Source organism: Semicossyphus pulcher, unplaced genomic scaffold, assembly GCF_022749685.1.
Source record: "Semicossyphus pulcher isolate SPU_LCO1_2020_fin unplaced genomic scaffold, fSemPul1.0.p SCAF_9, whole genome shotgun sequence".
Classification (NCBI taxonomy): domain Eukaryota; kingdom Metazoa; phylum Chordata; class Actinopteri; order Labriformes; family Labridae; genus Semicossyphus; species Semicossyphus pulcher.
Window position 1 is genome coordinate 3,259,709 of NW_027211770.1, and position 14,532 is coordinate 3,274,240.

The following is a 14,532-nucleotide window of genomic DNA, read 5'->3' on the forward strand; positions in this document are numbered from 1 at the left end:
CTGGGTTTTCTCCTGAAATAAACCTTCGTTAACATTCCAGACATTGACCAGAGGTGATAACCGCTCCACATGGCATTGAAATTCCCCTCAGCCCACATTTCCCCAGAGATTTATCCCCTTGTTCATGCTGTATTTACAGAGGCAGCAGGCTATCAGACAGTAAACCGCTGTGAGCAATCAAGACCGGTTAAGTTTGTCCAGCAACCTGCACGGAATTAAATCTGGATACAGGGCCTCAAGGCGGGGAAACCTGACTTTGATTGCTTTTTCAAATGTTGGAGAGCAGTTTGAACTGCTGTTTTCCTATTATTATTGCTACATATTTAATGAATTTAAAAATGCAGGGGAACATAACCTTATAAAGAATCTTTTCTCTGGCCTGTCTCCACAATAACAGACACAAAAAGGGAATGAATGTGCCAATTTTATTTCACATTAATGTCAGAAACAAAAGGACTACTACAAGCTTTCCCCTTTTGTTTCATTTCTTTGTTCTCTTTTGCCTATTAAAAACTCTATTAAAAATGAAAAGCTCTGGTGCAGTCAAGTCAGTGTAGTTTGAGGAAAATATAACTGATTGAAGTGCGTTGGCACACTCAGGACCTGATTATTCCAAAACAGCACAAAAGAGATCAGCCGTGATGGACAAATCGGAAGGGAAACATTTTCAGCACTGCTGGTGGAAAGTGAAGGATGATGGGCTGAGGGACTTGACCCTGCAGCTGCTCGGTATGACATCACACTTATCTCTGTATGGCCCCGGGAACCGACACACAGCTTGGAGAAACTAACACACAACATTATCACCCCTCTTACAGATCAAATTTAGCCTGTTACTGTCTTCTTCTGTTGATTTACTCATGCTCCAGGCCACAAAAACCTGCACCATATGGGTCATATGTTTATTGCTTTGGTGAGTGTGAATCTATGATTCTGTGATTTTGTTTCCTTAGTTGTTTTTAATTATGTAAAATGACTTTGAGTACCATGAAAAGGGCTATACAAATAAAATGTATTATTATTATTATTATTATTATTATTATTATGAGTGTGCATTTACACATACCGGTGACTAATAGACTTTTACTGCTACAGGGGCCTGTAAGCAAAGGTGCAGTCTGTGGGTCTCATTTTGTTTCCACTGTACCCCCCCCCCCCGTCTTTAGTTCCTGAATTAAGCCCAGCTTAGCAGGTGCTACTGCACACAAGGGGTGGGTGGTAGAAACCATCTTGTACTGCAACATGTTCTCACACCCAATTGCTGATTACAGCAGCTTGGTAAGCAGCCCCACGCCTCAAAATGTGGCAATCTTGGTTCCTGTCTCACCTCAGTTTTGTACATGCAGGGATCCGCAGTCAAGTTAGCAGTAATGACATGCAGCATCTGGTTAGACTAAGCAGCTTCCATTTAAGCTTTCAAAATAAAGCTTACTGAGAAACATTTCACATTTCATGACTTTCTGAAGTGAAACAGCCACCAAAAGGTCTATTTTTTGGGACCTGACCACGGACTGGGTTTAAGGTCTGAACCATAGAATATAAAAAGATGGCTATTACAACCTCACCAAAGGCTCCAAATCAAAGAGGCCAAACATAATGAAAAGAAGAAGTTGGCAAAAAAACAAGAATTGATTTATTAAATTACAAGAAACCCACAAAACAACCCATTTCAAAAACAAACGACCTGAAATCAAGGACTGACGGAACGGAAACGGAACCGAAAACTAGACTACCGGTCCCATCAGGAAATAAAGATAGAATAAACAAGGCCGACATGTCAGCTACTTTAAAGTGAAGCCAAACCCTCTCTGTCGCCCCCTGCTGACTGGCTGCAGTATAGCTCATAAAGCCCGCCTCCTCCATGTTAACAGGTGGGACATGAGTCAAACTGTAAAATCAAAATACATGTCAAATACATTTTTCTCAAACATGGTTTCTGTCATTATAGTTAGTTCTTATCATTCTGATTTATAACCAAGTGTTCATTTTACTGACAAGTTTACTTTTAATTAGTTATTTGATGCTATAAAAAGGGGGTGTGACCTCATGATTGACAGCTCTGTTGAGGAATCGGGCTCCTGCAGCGTTTTGTTCCCAAGTAGCAGAGTAGAGGAGGGACAGCGAGAGGAGACATAACTAACACTAACACTACAGTCATTGAACGTTCCATAAGCGTGAATATCTGCTTCAGACCGACACATGAAGAAGAATCTTTTCTCGGTAAGTTAAATGTGTGTTTTGCGTAGCGGAAGGGGCTCCTCTGATCTCTACTGCACAGTCTCTGGATCCTAATCACGTTACCAGTGCAAGATGGCAGCGTCCGTCTAGGTATTTTGGCTTCAAATAAGTACAAGGTGGAGACGAGTCGTCCACCTACTAATACAGTTTATGGTCTATACAGAGTTATGTCACATGACTATCACCAATAAAATTATTGGTAAAAAAAAATCTATAAAAGTACATTATCATTAGTCAACTTCCTAAAATAACTTAACATGGACTATTGGTGAATCAAACTTTAGTCTTGTTAAAGTCTGTTGTTTGTTTCATGCTCTACAAACTACGTCAACCGATTCATAGGTTGGAGGACAGCCTCCACAAATTATCTATTTATAAAAGAGATCAGCCACTGACCAAGCTGCTGTATTTGAAAACTGGCAGTCTTAACAGGCCTCTTTCTTCACTTTCATCTTCCTGCGTTTTTCTGACAGACAGCAAAGAGAAGGGATGAGAAGCTCCCTGCATCCTTCAGGGCAGCACGGAGTCAGCTGGGTTTGGAGCTGGTCTGGAGTCACTCTCTCTTTCTGCTTCACCCTGATGACCTCCTGCTGCCAGATGAAACTCTCCTGTTAAACTGATGTTAAATGTCACCACTTGGAGGATTCGGGTGATGCATTTCAGACTATAGAATGACATTTCAGTACTCTCTCCACCATCATTGAAACCCCCAGTCAGGGAACATCTTTTGATAAGATCTTCCATTTCATATCAAGTTATCTTTAAATATATATAAAGTTTAATACATTTTCAATTAATCCACATTAAAATTTCTAGTTTCCATTTTTTTTTGCACATTTCAGAACTCTTAGCAGAGACGTCTGAGGGGACTATATTCTCTGTCTGCATGCAGTCAAATACAGATGAATGTACTTTATAAATCTAGAAGGGAACACTCAGCAGGTTCCGCAGGTGTGCAGTGTTTAAGGACTCTTAAGGTAAAAACGTCCTTGAGCTCTGTCATGAACAACATGAAATTGAATTGATATTGATCTTTTCACCTGACTCCAGCTTTGATGGCTACTGAACATATTTTTACAATGTCCTGACTTCTCTCTGAAGTTTCTAAAAGATATTGACTTCAGGTCTAAATTCAAGCAGGAAGGTTCTGGACAAACTTAACCTCACATCAGCCACCTGTTCAGTCTGCTACTGGGCCTGCCTTGGGAAATAAATAATGTGCAAAGGTTTGCTCTCTTGAATTTAAGCTTTGTATGAAGTATCAGGTGTGCAAAGCTGAAATTTAATTTCCATTTGAATGCAGAGATTTCACAAAATAAAAGCTGGTTTGGCCTTTTTGGTAGGGTAACTTCATTATACATCCAGACTAGTAGCAATTTAGCTGTCTTAATATATACTCATTTTAACAGGGCTACTGGGTTTAACTTTACATACAGATGTGTTGAAAGTTCTGCATGGCCTGAAGCCACTCTAAACCAAAGCTAAGCTACCTGTCAGCACCAGTGTCCAATCGCACTTGAAGCTGTTCGTTGCTTGTGTTGTATTAACTCTTGCTTTGGACAAAAGCGTAACATTGTAACATCATCGATAACAAAACACATCACAGCCATCTTCCTGTTGATTTTGAACTTAGACTTTTATTTTGGAAGATATATTTAGTCAAACAATATTTAACAATATCAACAAACGCTACAGTATAATACTGATATAATTACACTACAGGCTGATAAATATTAAGTTGTTTCAGTAAAAATACATAAAACAATCTCAGCATACAGTACAGCAGTGAAGACGGTAAAGGCTCAGCTGCCTCGTCTCATCCTGGAGCTCCTGCTCCACCTTCATTTGGGTTTCTGATCAAACACGACTGTGTTGAAGCCGAACACGTGTGATAACATTAACACCCCAGCTTGTGCCTCTAATGCAATCACTAAATTCACATTTGTGGCTTCAGCTTTGATGATAACATTAAAGTCACAGATAACTGCCACAGCGAGGAAAAGAGAGAAATAAATAAAAGAAAAATAAGCACAATGCTGATGCGATGAGAGGCTCAGACTGGGGCTAACTCTTAACAAATTGGTATGCGGAGAAGGGCCTCCATCCCCAGACTGCTGCACGTGTAAACAGAGGCAGGGATGATGGAGTAGAGATGTTGTTGCAGGGCAGCTCCCTCCTACTGGAAACCAGCTGCTCAGGTCAGGGATCAGACTGGGCAGGAGCATCGTGGTGACACTGTAATGACAGCAGCTACCTGTAAAACACAAGCAGAGCAGACAACAGGCATCAATCACCCGACAGACAACCCGCCTCATGCTAAGAAGTGCTGCTGTCAGCGCTCGCAAACCACACAGAGGATGTTGAACTCTTACAGGAGTCATCCCCCGGGCCTGTTATTCCCTTTCATATGTGAATTATTAATTGGTAAGAAACCAATTTGTTCTTTTTATTCTAAAAGAGTCACAGGTTGTGGGAAGTAATTTATGATTGGTGGTCAACAGCAAAGTTTTAATTAAGTCCGGGCCAGAGTTCACGGTGCTGGAGATGGAAGTGGTTCATTAATCACCAACTAGCAGACGAACCAGCTACATGAAAGGCCAAAGCGCATCACTTTTATCTGGATTACAGTTAATGGTTTGCCAACAGGAAACATGTCAGTGAATTTCGCCCTGCAGGGGGAGAGGAGTCTGAAGATCATGTTGGCATTTGATGAACAGACAGAGCATGAATCTGAACAAAATATGGATTTATAATCAGTTTATTAGCTTTCTAATCTGTGTTTAAATAAAAATGTCATAAAAATCAGAGATGTGTGACACTGAGGTAGGTACATGTCAGCCCTGGTTTATTAATCAAAGCGTTCAAACGATAAAAGGGACCCCTCTTAAGGTGGAAAATAAGCTGAGGTCAGTTGATGATTTTTTCAGTGGGCTTTACATTGTGCTGAGTCACTGGCATCACGGCATGGGACAAAAAAAGGAAACTTTCTGTAAAACAAAATGGCAAGTGAGTTAAAATAATGTGGTGAATATGTGCAGAAAACAATGGACACCTAGAAAGGAACTCAGAATTCAGACCTACGACCAAGGCCAAAGGCCAGCCTTCTATGATACAGAAATCTTAAAGTGCAGCCAAATACAGCTCTGGAAAAAAAAAGAGACCACTCCAAATGTTCCTTAAATCAGCATCTCTCTCTACATGTCATGGCCAGCTCAATCCAGATCTGAACCCCACTGAAAACCTCCTGAATGTGATCAAGAGGAAGATGGACGGTCACAAGCCATCGAACAAAGCCGAGCTGCTCCAAGAGCGGCCTAACGTCACCCAACAGCACTGTGACAGGTTTTTAATTAAAAACCAGGTAATTCCACCAAATATTGATTTGTGAGTTAAAACGTTAGTATTCTGTTGTTTCAACATGAACTTGTTTTCTTTGCATTATTCGAGTTCTGAAAAACATCTTTTGGTTTTCTTAATCAGTCGTCATTTTCTGCAAATAAAAGTAGAATAAAAGGAAAAATGTTGTTTACAATAAAACTAAAGTTCATTTAACACAAACACAAACCTATAAATAGAAGAAAAACATATTTTTGCAGAGTTCTGTGTATACAGTCCAGTCCCACAGCCGATTGTGAAATAGAGAGTATTAGTATGATGTGTAGCATTGTGTACACGGAGATGATTTTCTTTCCCCAGGCATGTCATTTGGAAGTATATGGAACACCCACACCCCGAGAGCCTTTAATATATGACCGGCACATTTCCAGTTTCTCTTCTCTTCCAGCCAGGACACCACCGCCTGGTGCTTGGGCTCTCATGTGAAATAAAAAGATAATGTCGAAGCTTTAATTTCGCGCCAATCATGATTCTACACCTAACAGGGTAAGGCAAGGCAAGTTCATTTATGTAGCACCATTCATACATATAACTATTCAAAGTTAAAATCAGAAGATAAAAAACATTAAAAGAAATGTGACAAAGCAAAACATAGATTCAAAAAACTAAATATATTAAGATATGAGTTCAGGTCAGAACACTACAACAGTATATGCTTACTTCCCCTACATCACTTTGTAACACGTAAAGTAGTTTGAAGTTTTAACGCATCAGTTAAACTTATTAATGGAGTTCCCCAGAACACTTTCTATCTGCAGGTTCCAAACACTGAAAGGGTGTTCCCAGAACTACCTTTTCTCCTCTCAGGGTTCCAAACACTTGTTTTAAAATTGTTTAGAGGTAATTAAACTGACAATCTTTCAGGACAAGATTTCAGTTTCATTCTCTTGGTCGCCACCTAATGGCGATATACGGTAATTTCAGGAGGGATCTTCCTAATTTAACCAGACGTCTCCGGTTGACTCCCTTTGTTACAGTTGTAACTCGTGATTTTCCTGGCTGACGGTCGCTTTCCTTTTAAGACTGTTTGCCTTCATCTGACCGACGAGTTTGTTTCTTTTTCTATGGATTTTCACTTCTTGAAGTTGTATCTGTAGTCATCCATCTTTTCCTTGTTTGTTCAGCCATAGTAGATTACTGTTTACTCGCAACACTTGCAGAGACCGGAAAAGCAGCCGCTTAGCTCCGCCTACCCTCTCTGGCAGACCAACCACTGCTGGCTGATGGGAAACGCGTCACTAACTGGGCGCCGCTTGGGATTTTTTCCATGAAAGTCGCCGCAGACACCCAGTCTGTAATAATACTATATACTGCAAATGCAAAGGCTTTCATCAGTGGGCCATAGGCTCGATCACCATCGTGTTACCTCATTGGGCGATAGATAGAGACTTAACAGACTCTTCAAGATTATTACTTTAAATATTGATTATGCTTAAATAATTAAGTAATAGATTAAAATATAAGAATGTTTTTTAATATCAATTAAATTAAAATAATTTTGTAAAATTACATAAGAAGTTATGTGAATGCAGCAGTAAATAAAAATGTTTTAAGACCTGTTTTAAAAGAGCTAACTGAGAGAGCAAGCCTCGGGTAGCTTGATGAATAAAACAAAAATTGGTCCCAGTTTGGAGAAAAAGATTGTGGTTAAAAAAATGTTCATGAAGAAAAAGAAGAAAGGGAAGGTAAGAATGCTGGCACATCTTAAGTTAAGTTTACTTTTGCGCTCGCTCACCCTCTAACCTCACTTCTCACAGGCTGACGTCTCAAACAGCTCCTCAGACAGTCCACTTTTACAAGTTATACAAATTATAATGCATTACTTTTTACACACGTTATACGTACAAACAGTGTGAACACAGTGACATGATTCTAACATGGGCGATCGCCATAATGTCTTATGGATCATTTTTAAACACATTTTCCCCAAATTCATCCTGATCTGTTCGTTCTCTTTGACATCTGCATCACACAGCGACCCAATAAAATGGAAAATAACGTTAATAAAAGGGTCATCACCAAACTGCTGTAGAAATGTACTTCATATAATCAACATGAAACTTAATGTGATGCTTAGAACACACTCTGCATCCTAATGTCTCAACTTCTGCAGCCTGAAACATTTAATAAATCTCTCAGATAATCACTGAACGAGACGCCTGCAACAGCGTCTCCTCTTTTACGACTGCTGAGGGCTACAGCTGACTGAGAGTGACCGCACACGCGCACGCGTCTTTTTTGAAATGATTAAAGTGACACAGGTGCACCCAAACACACTCAGGAACACTTTTAATCTCTTTTTCATATAGTTTTTATGCAGCAGTTATTTTCACTTTTATTGAATTTTAATTTAGATACTCTGGAAAAACAAGTAAAGAAGATTAAATTTAATAAAACTAAATAAGGAAGGAATACAAATTTGTTTCTCAAAGTTTCCTGGTGGACTCGAGGGCTTCCAAACCCTGAGCGATAAAGACAAGATTAAAATTGCATTAGGTGAGCAGAGCCAGGGATTTCAAATAGAGGCTCATGTTGCATACTTCTGGGAAAAGATGCAAACAAACAGCTTAAAAAATAGAATATATAAAAGACACATACTGCTTAAAGCTGCTCTCATACAAACAGACATATGCTATAATGCAACTGGACAGGTAGATCATATCCAGAATCCCTGACATGGGCCTTTCCTTCAGTTCATCGGCAGCTATCATCGATCCGAGACGCTTAGGGAAATTTAGAAAATGAAACCGCCATCTGATTGAGCGGGGATCACTCAGATTGACACAGAAAAGTGTGAGCTTCAGGAGGGGAGGATGGAGCGGGAGGGAGGGGAGGGAAAAGAGAGAGCTGTAGGGGGAGGAAGAGTGATGAGAGGAGTATGAAGTTTGACAGGAGAATGAACATGACTACACTGCAGAGCTCGTCCATGAAAAGACCTAAGGCGTCCGTCAGATTGGTGATTTTGTGCCCGTCTGCACAATGTTCCAATCCAGACCGACTGGAAGGACGCCAGTTTAAGGGGTGAGGAGGTGGACGGAGACGATTCATGTCATGGTAGATCTGTGTGTGTGTTTAGGGCGTGTGTTTATAAAGAGAGATGTAAAGATGGTTCTGTGTAGAGATCAGAGGCCATGGGGTGACTGTGGCTGCTTGGCTCACACAGTCAGACAGCGGTGCCAGTCGCAGCCACATCAAAGCTCTGTCTGCCTGCCACCATAGAGAGCAGCCCCCTCGACTTCCGGAAGACACACACACACACACACGCATGCACACATTTCTATGACTACATTCATTCGACAGCCCTTAATGCTGCTGGCAGCCTTCACCACTACTAGCTTTTTGTCGTAACCTTTACCTCAGCCTTGAAGATATGTATTTTGTTGGATATCACCAGTGACATCTTTATTCATGTGATCTATTGATTTTTTTGGGACTTTGGGATGCAGGAGGATGCAAAGGTTTTGTTTTTTGTTTACAACCTTGCGAACAAAAATGAACTCTGAGCTTGATCAGTATGTTGCAGAGTTATTGTACCATCAATGCCTCAGTGGAAAGATTGATGCCACTGATTTTCTTAATAGCTTTAACAGTCTGAATTTTACTCCTGCTAGTAGCAATGTGAAGCCATTTTTATCCATGCAACGTCTATGTCCGTCAGCTGGTGACCCCCTGATTAACATGAAATCTGAACCCTAAGGGCCCGATCGGACAGAATCAGTTTGGTTAGTTGAAAGCACCGCCTCTGCATGGTTAGGTTCAGAAAAGGATCATGGTTTGCGTTAAAGAGTGGGACGTGAAAGGGAGTCCCCTGTGCGGCTCTGTGATGAAGCTTGAGGAGGCACAGAAGGGTCGGAGTAAGCAGTACTCTATTGGATATAAAAATGCATTAGGCTTATATATGTAGCCTACTGTTTTAGTATCAAGCTGTCTGATCACCTGATTGTTCATGTTTTCCACCTCACTTCTTTTACAATCTCTCAGCAGTTACTCTGGTGACAGAGATAGCACTCACACTATGAAATCCAAGCTGAGGTTGTAATGAACTGGCATTATCCTTTCAACCAAAGACAGACACCAGGGTCGGTGGCATTTACTTCACACTTAACTTGTGATTGGTCTTTTATTGGATTCAGACTTGGCTCTGACTCATGAACATGATTCATGAACAAAACAAAAGCCCTTTAAAGAGCCAAGTTCCTCTTCACGACTCTCCTTTATCCTGTGATGGATCATAATGATCGACCGGGCAGCCCAGGTGTGTGACATCACATTTATCCACACTTGAAGCGAGCTACGTCGGTTTTAACAAAGCTTTGATTCTTAATGAAATGAAGAGAAAAAAATAGACCCAACTTTTAGATACAACTTTTCTAAGGCTCCTCTGAATTTCCAAAAGAAAAAAGGTCTTTAGGAGCAAACTGCACTCAAACATGCCCGACAAACTTGTTTTGGAAGAAACATGGATAGGGTCATTAATAATGTTTGGTTTTGGACTTTGACACAAAGAGGATGTTTGCATCTGGGAATTGAGTTTTTAGGTTCAGGCAGATTATTATTTTGTCGTCTAATATAAAAAAAAGTTAACTTACAGCCTCTTTCCCACTAGCCAAAAAACCCGCTAACATCCACTAACATCCAGCTTCGTGACGACACGCTAATCTCCGCCCACTTTCTAGCGCGATGCTATGCTCCGTCCGTAACTTCTGCAACTCCTTGTCATCTCAGCTACAAATTCCACCCGTCTCCGTCCGAGCAGTGCTCAAACATTGTTCCAAGTCAGTCGGTGCTGAGTTTAATAAATAGACTGAATGAGTAATAGATACAATAAAGACTGAACCACCGTAACATCTTCACTGTTTACTAACCCTGTTTCCAGCACATTTGTAACGTCAGACGATGATGCAGCAGAAAAGAGACCGAAGCAGTGTACATCACTGGCAATGGGAAAAGAGACAATCGGCATTTATTAGAGTGTCTTCCCGGCGTGTCTTCCCAGATGAAGCAAACAGTCTAAAAAGGAAAGCGACCATCAGCCAGGAAAATCAAGAGTTACAACCGGAGCCAACCGTGGACATCACACATGCAGCACTGTCTGGATATCTGGGAAGTTTGATCCAGCAATTACCGTTGATCACCATAGGTGCTGCCAAAAAACCCCTGAAACTTAAATCTTTGAGATTATAACTTTAAGCTAAAAGTTTTGTTCCCCTTTCTTTAAACAGTTTTTTAAGTTGATGACAGATTACTCAGAAAAACACTCAGAAACGTTGAGATTGTTTGTGTTTTAGTCATAAACAGAGAAAGAGAAAACTATTTACATCAGACTTAAAATAGATCAGCATCTTCTTTTTCTCACTCGCCTTCAGGGCTCTGGAAAATCATTGTGCATGCCACTAAACAAATGTCCTAAATGCATTCAGTAATGCAAGTTAACAGACATCGTCACCACAATTAATCTAGTTTGTACTTAATTCACAGCGAGGAGTTCTGAGAAGTGGTGAGTCACATCATCGTCATCATCATCATCATCATCATCCAAACACTGCTGCTACACTACCAGCTCTCAAGACACACTATACAGGCCACATCGAACAGACATCAAAAAGTCCAATACTTAATGACGTGAATCTATATCTGAGTGTGTTTGTTAAAGTCCAGAGTGTTGAGAGATTTAGAGGTTTCAATCTTGTCTACATGAATACAGACTCATTGATGTGTCAGAACTGTCCTGCCACATTTCCAGAACAGCGTCCAGATGCAGGAAGCTAATAGCTCGAATCAATCACAGCCCATGGCACCGCCATTGATTGTCAGTCAGCGGCAGGATGAATGGCATCTCTGTGATGTTGTGGAGAGCGAGCCAACATGATGTCAGTGGAGAGTGAAATGTACAGAGCTCCTGAAAGCTTTATAGGTGCATGTAGATCCTCAGACATGAGTAAATCAAAGAAGGGGTGTAGAAAGGTTCACAAAAAACACTCACAGTCAAAACATGTTGTTCCACAGGGTAGAAGTTACACAGCTGCACATACGCAGACGTGTCTGTGTAGCGAAACAGAGGTATTCCGTATGACAGTTTTGTGCAACATCTCTGCTGCCGGTCAATAAGCTAACACAACCAACCCCCACTCAGTTAACCATCACTAGTGTAGTCTGCAAACACCAGCCAGCAACAATTCAACAGCTAACTACAGAACATAGTGACAAGAAGAGGTGCACAGTAAATGAGGCAACAGCAGGAAAGCTGAAGCGGTTAGATTAGGGGAGAGTGGGGTGAGTTGAGCAAGTGGGTAAATCGACCCTCCTCCTGTTTTTAGGCAGCTGTGCCACTTTTTGTCATTTAAGCTATCAGGAAGCACACATCACTTCTATTTGGATGTGGTGGAGAGGGACACGTGGCTTCGTATAATTTACACACAAAGTTTTAGTACATAAGTTAAATGATGTTAAAGCAAAATATCAAAGACTATAATGTTGTAGTTGGTGATTTGCCAATGTCTAAAATGATGTTAATCATTTAGCTAAAGATCAACCTGAATTGCAAAGTATTCAATGCTGTGGGGTAAATTGAGCCAGGTGTTACAGGTGAACAACGTACAGTATATAGTGGTGTAAGGCAATGAAGTTGCGTTTCATTGGCCAATTTTATTTGCTTGAAATAAAAGTAGCCACTAATTTTATTACAGTGTGGTCGTAATAATAACACAATATTAATACCACTGACTTGGAATAAAACTGGTTCCCTGTAAAAGAGAGTAGCTTTAAAGAAGCTACTTTGGCTGTGTTGCTTTAGCTCAGCTTGCTACATCTCTGTGAGGGGTAGCTTCAGCGTAGTGAAGCTTAGTTTAATGTAAAGTGACTGGTAGCTAGCTCACTACATTTTATAAGTAACTTGCCCAACACTCATTATACAATAACTTAGTGCAGATTAGAATACGTTTAGAATTAAGTAATAAATTATAGTGTCACAAATTTAAATTGGCACATAACCTGATAAACATCAATATTCTAATCATTAGCATGTTAGCATGTTGAAATTAGCTCAAGCACCTCTTGAGTTCAGTTCAACTTTACTAGTTTAGTGGGTTAATTGTATTTATTTGTATTCTTTTTTCTTGATCATGACATATTTCATCTTGGAAACTGAAAGATGCACAACCCTCCAAAGAGCTTTAAATGTTTGAAATAAGCTGAAATGTTTCAGTCTTTGCTTTACAGTCTTAGCTTTGGTGAACTAGTAAAAAGTGTTGTCATAGCACTGGTGGCTAGGTAAACCTACCCCTGGGATGTGGATAAAGTCTGGGCACAGGAACAACTCCAAGACAAATAGTCCCAACAGGAGAGCACCAGAACACAGTCAACAGATGTTATACATCACTTCGCTGTTGGAAAAGTTGTCACTCCACCAACCTTTGCCATCAGTAACATTACAGGCAATGTGCACAGTGTTATGTAGTTACCTTTCTAAATGAAGGACCGTCTTATAATGTAAACGTATTTTGGCAGGTACTCTCAATAAAGTAAGAAAAAATAGATCATGATCATAATCAACTGTATCCTACAGTAACAAACTTTTCTTTTCTTTAATACTATGGCTCAGTGGTGGAGTCGGTCGTCTCTCAATCAGAAGGTTGGGGGTTCGATCCCTGACTGCAGCAGTCACATGTCGAAGTGTCCTTGGGCAAGATTGAACCCTAAATTGCTCCCAAAGGCATATCTGTTGGGTATGAATGTGTATATATACTGACTTGCGATTGTCAGTAAGGCCTTTGCCATCAGTTTGTGAATAAGTGTGTGTGAACGGGTGAACATGTGACATGTAGTGTAAAAGCGCTTTGAGTAGTCAGAAGACTCGAAAAGTGCTATATAAGTACAGTTTCAACAATTAATATCTGTTGCCCGTTGTTGACAACTAAAGTCATTTTTTTGCAGTAACAGCGTTCAAACTGTTTCAAACATCTAAACACCTCCAATATGTCACTGTGAGCTGTCCCAGCCCCATGGCGGTCCTCATGTGATGAGATCCAGTATTAAGCCCTCCACTGGAGGATGACACTCATTCCACCTGTTAAGGTAATCAGTCAGCTTTAGGTAATCTCCCATCTTCTTGAAAGCTGTTCGCAGTGCATGCTGGGAGCTGGGCAGACAAACAGGCAGCAGAGTGTTTGCTTGTGTTCTGCAGTGGAGGAAGGCGTCTGATTTGATTGGGGATTAAAGGTCATGAAGAACTATTTAAATGCTGCTGCTCAACTTTGGGCTAATCATTCCTCAGCAGCTGTGAGTCGGAGGAGTCGGCAGCGCTCTCAGATCACCGTTGTCACACTGTGTTGTCTCCCACTTCGCGGTGACAGAGCCTTACCCACCCAGCCAGTAATCCCCTGCAGCAAAGTTTGGAGTAAGCTGACGGCACGGAAAAAGATAAATAAGGATTTTCATTTTTTACTCTGTAATGAAAAATTGCATAGCACTTACTCTCTGCGCCGCATTTATCTCTAATACACTTTCAGATAGTCCCATGCTGTAATTCAACACAATGCACAAAAACTTTTCACCTCTCGGAACAAATGAAACTTATTTAAAATAATTATTTCCAACTTCCAGACTAAGCATTCAGACATCTGCTAAGCTTCCCAGCTACTTCAGCAGTGCCAGAATGAGTAAGTAACACATCCACACGCACAAGAAAGTTCTCCTACTTAGAGAAGAGAGATTGAGGACGTCAGTGACAAATGTCTTGCATTAACTTTGTTGTTTATTTTCCCCCGGAAGATGTGAAATAACCCTATTAAATCAAGTAGTCACTTGGCCATTAATCTCAATGCAGCTGACTAGTCCCTCAAAGCTAATGGGGTTTAGAATTTGCATGAGGCGAGTTTACCCACAAAGCTTCGCCTAAGA

General features: G+C 40.7%; 1 protein-coding gene across 1 annotated transcript in view; it reads right to left on the reverse strand.

The window, feature by feature from the left end:
- Positions 1-3,879: 3,879 nt before the first annotated feature.
- tsnare1 (T-SNARE Domain Containing 1) overlaps positions 3,880-14,532 on the reverse strand; it is a 181,972-nt gene continuing 171,319 nt past the window's right edge. The window contains exon 12 of the mRNA XM_069656961.1: positions 3,880-4,492. The gene's annotated coding sequence lies outside the window, so the exon portion shown is untranslated. The remainder of the gene's footprint in view (positions 4,493-14,532) is intronic.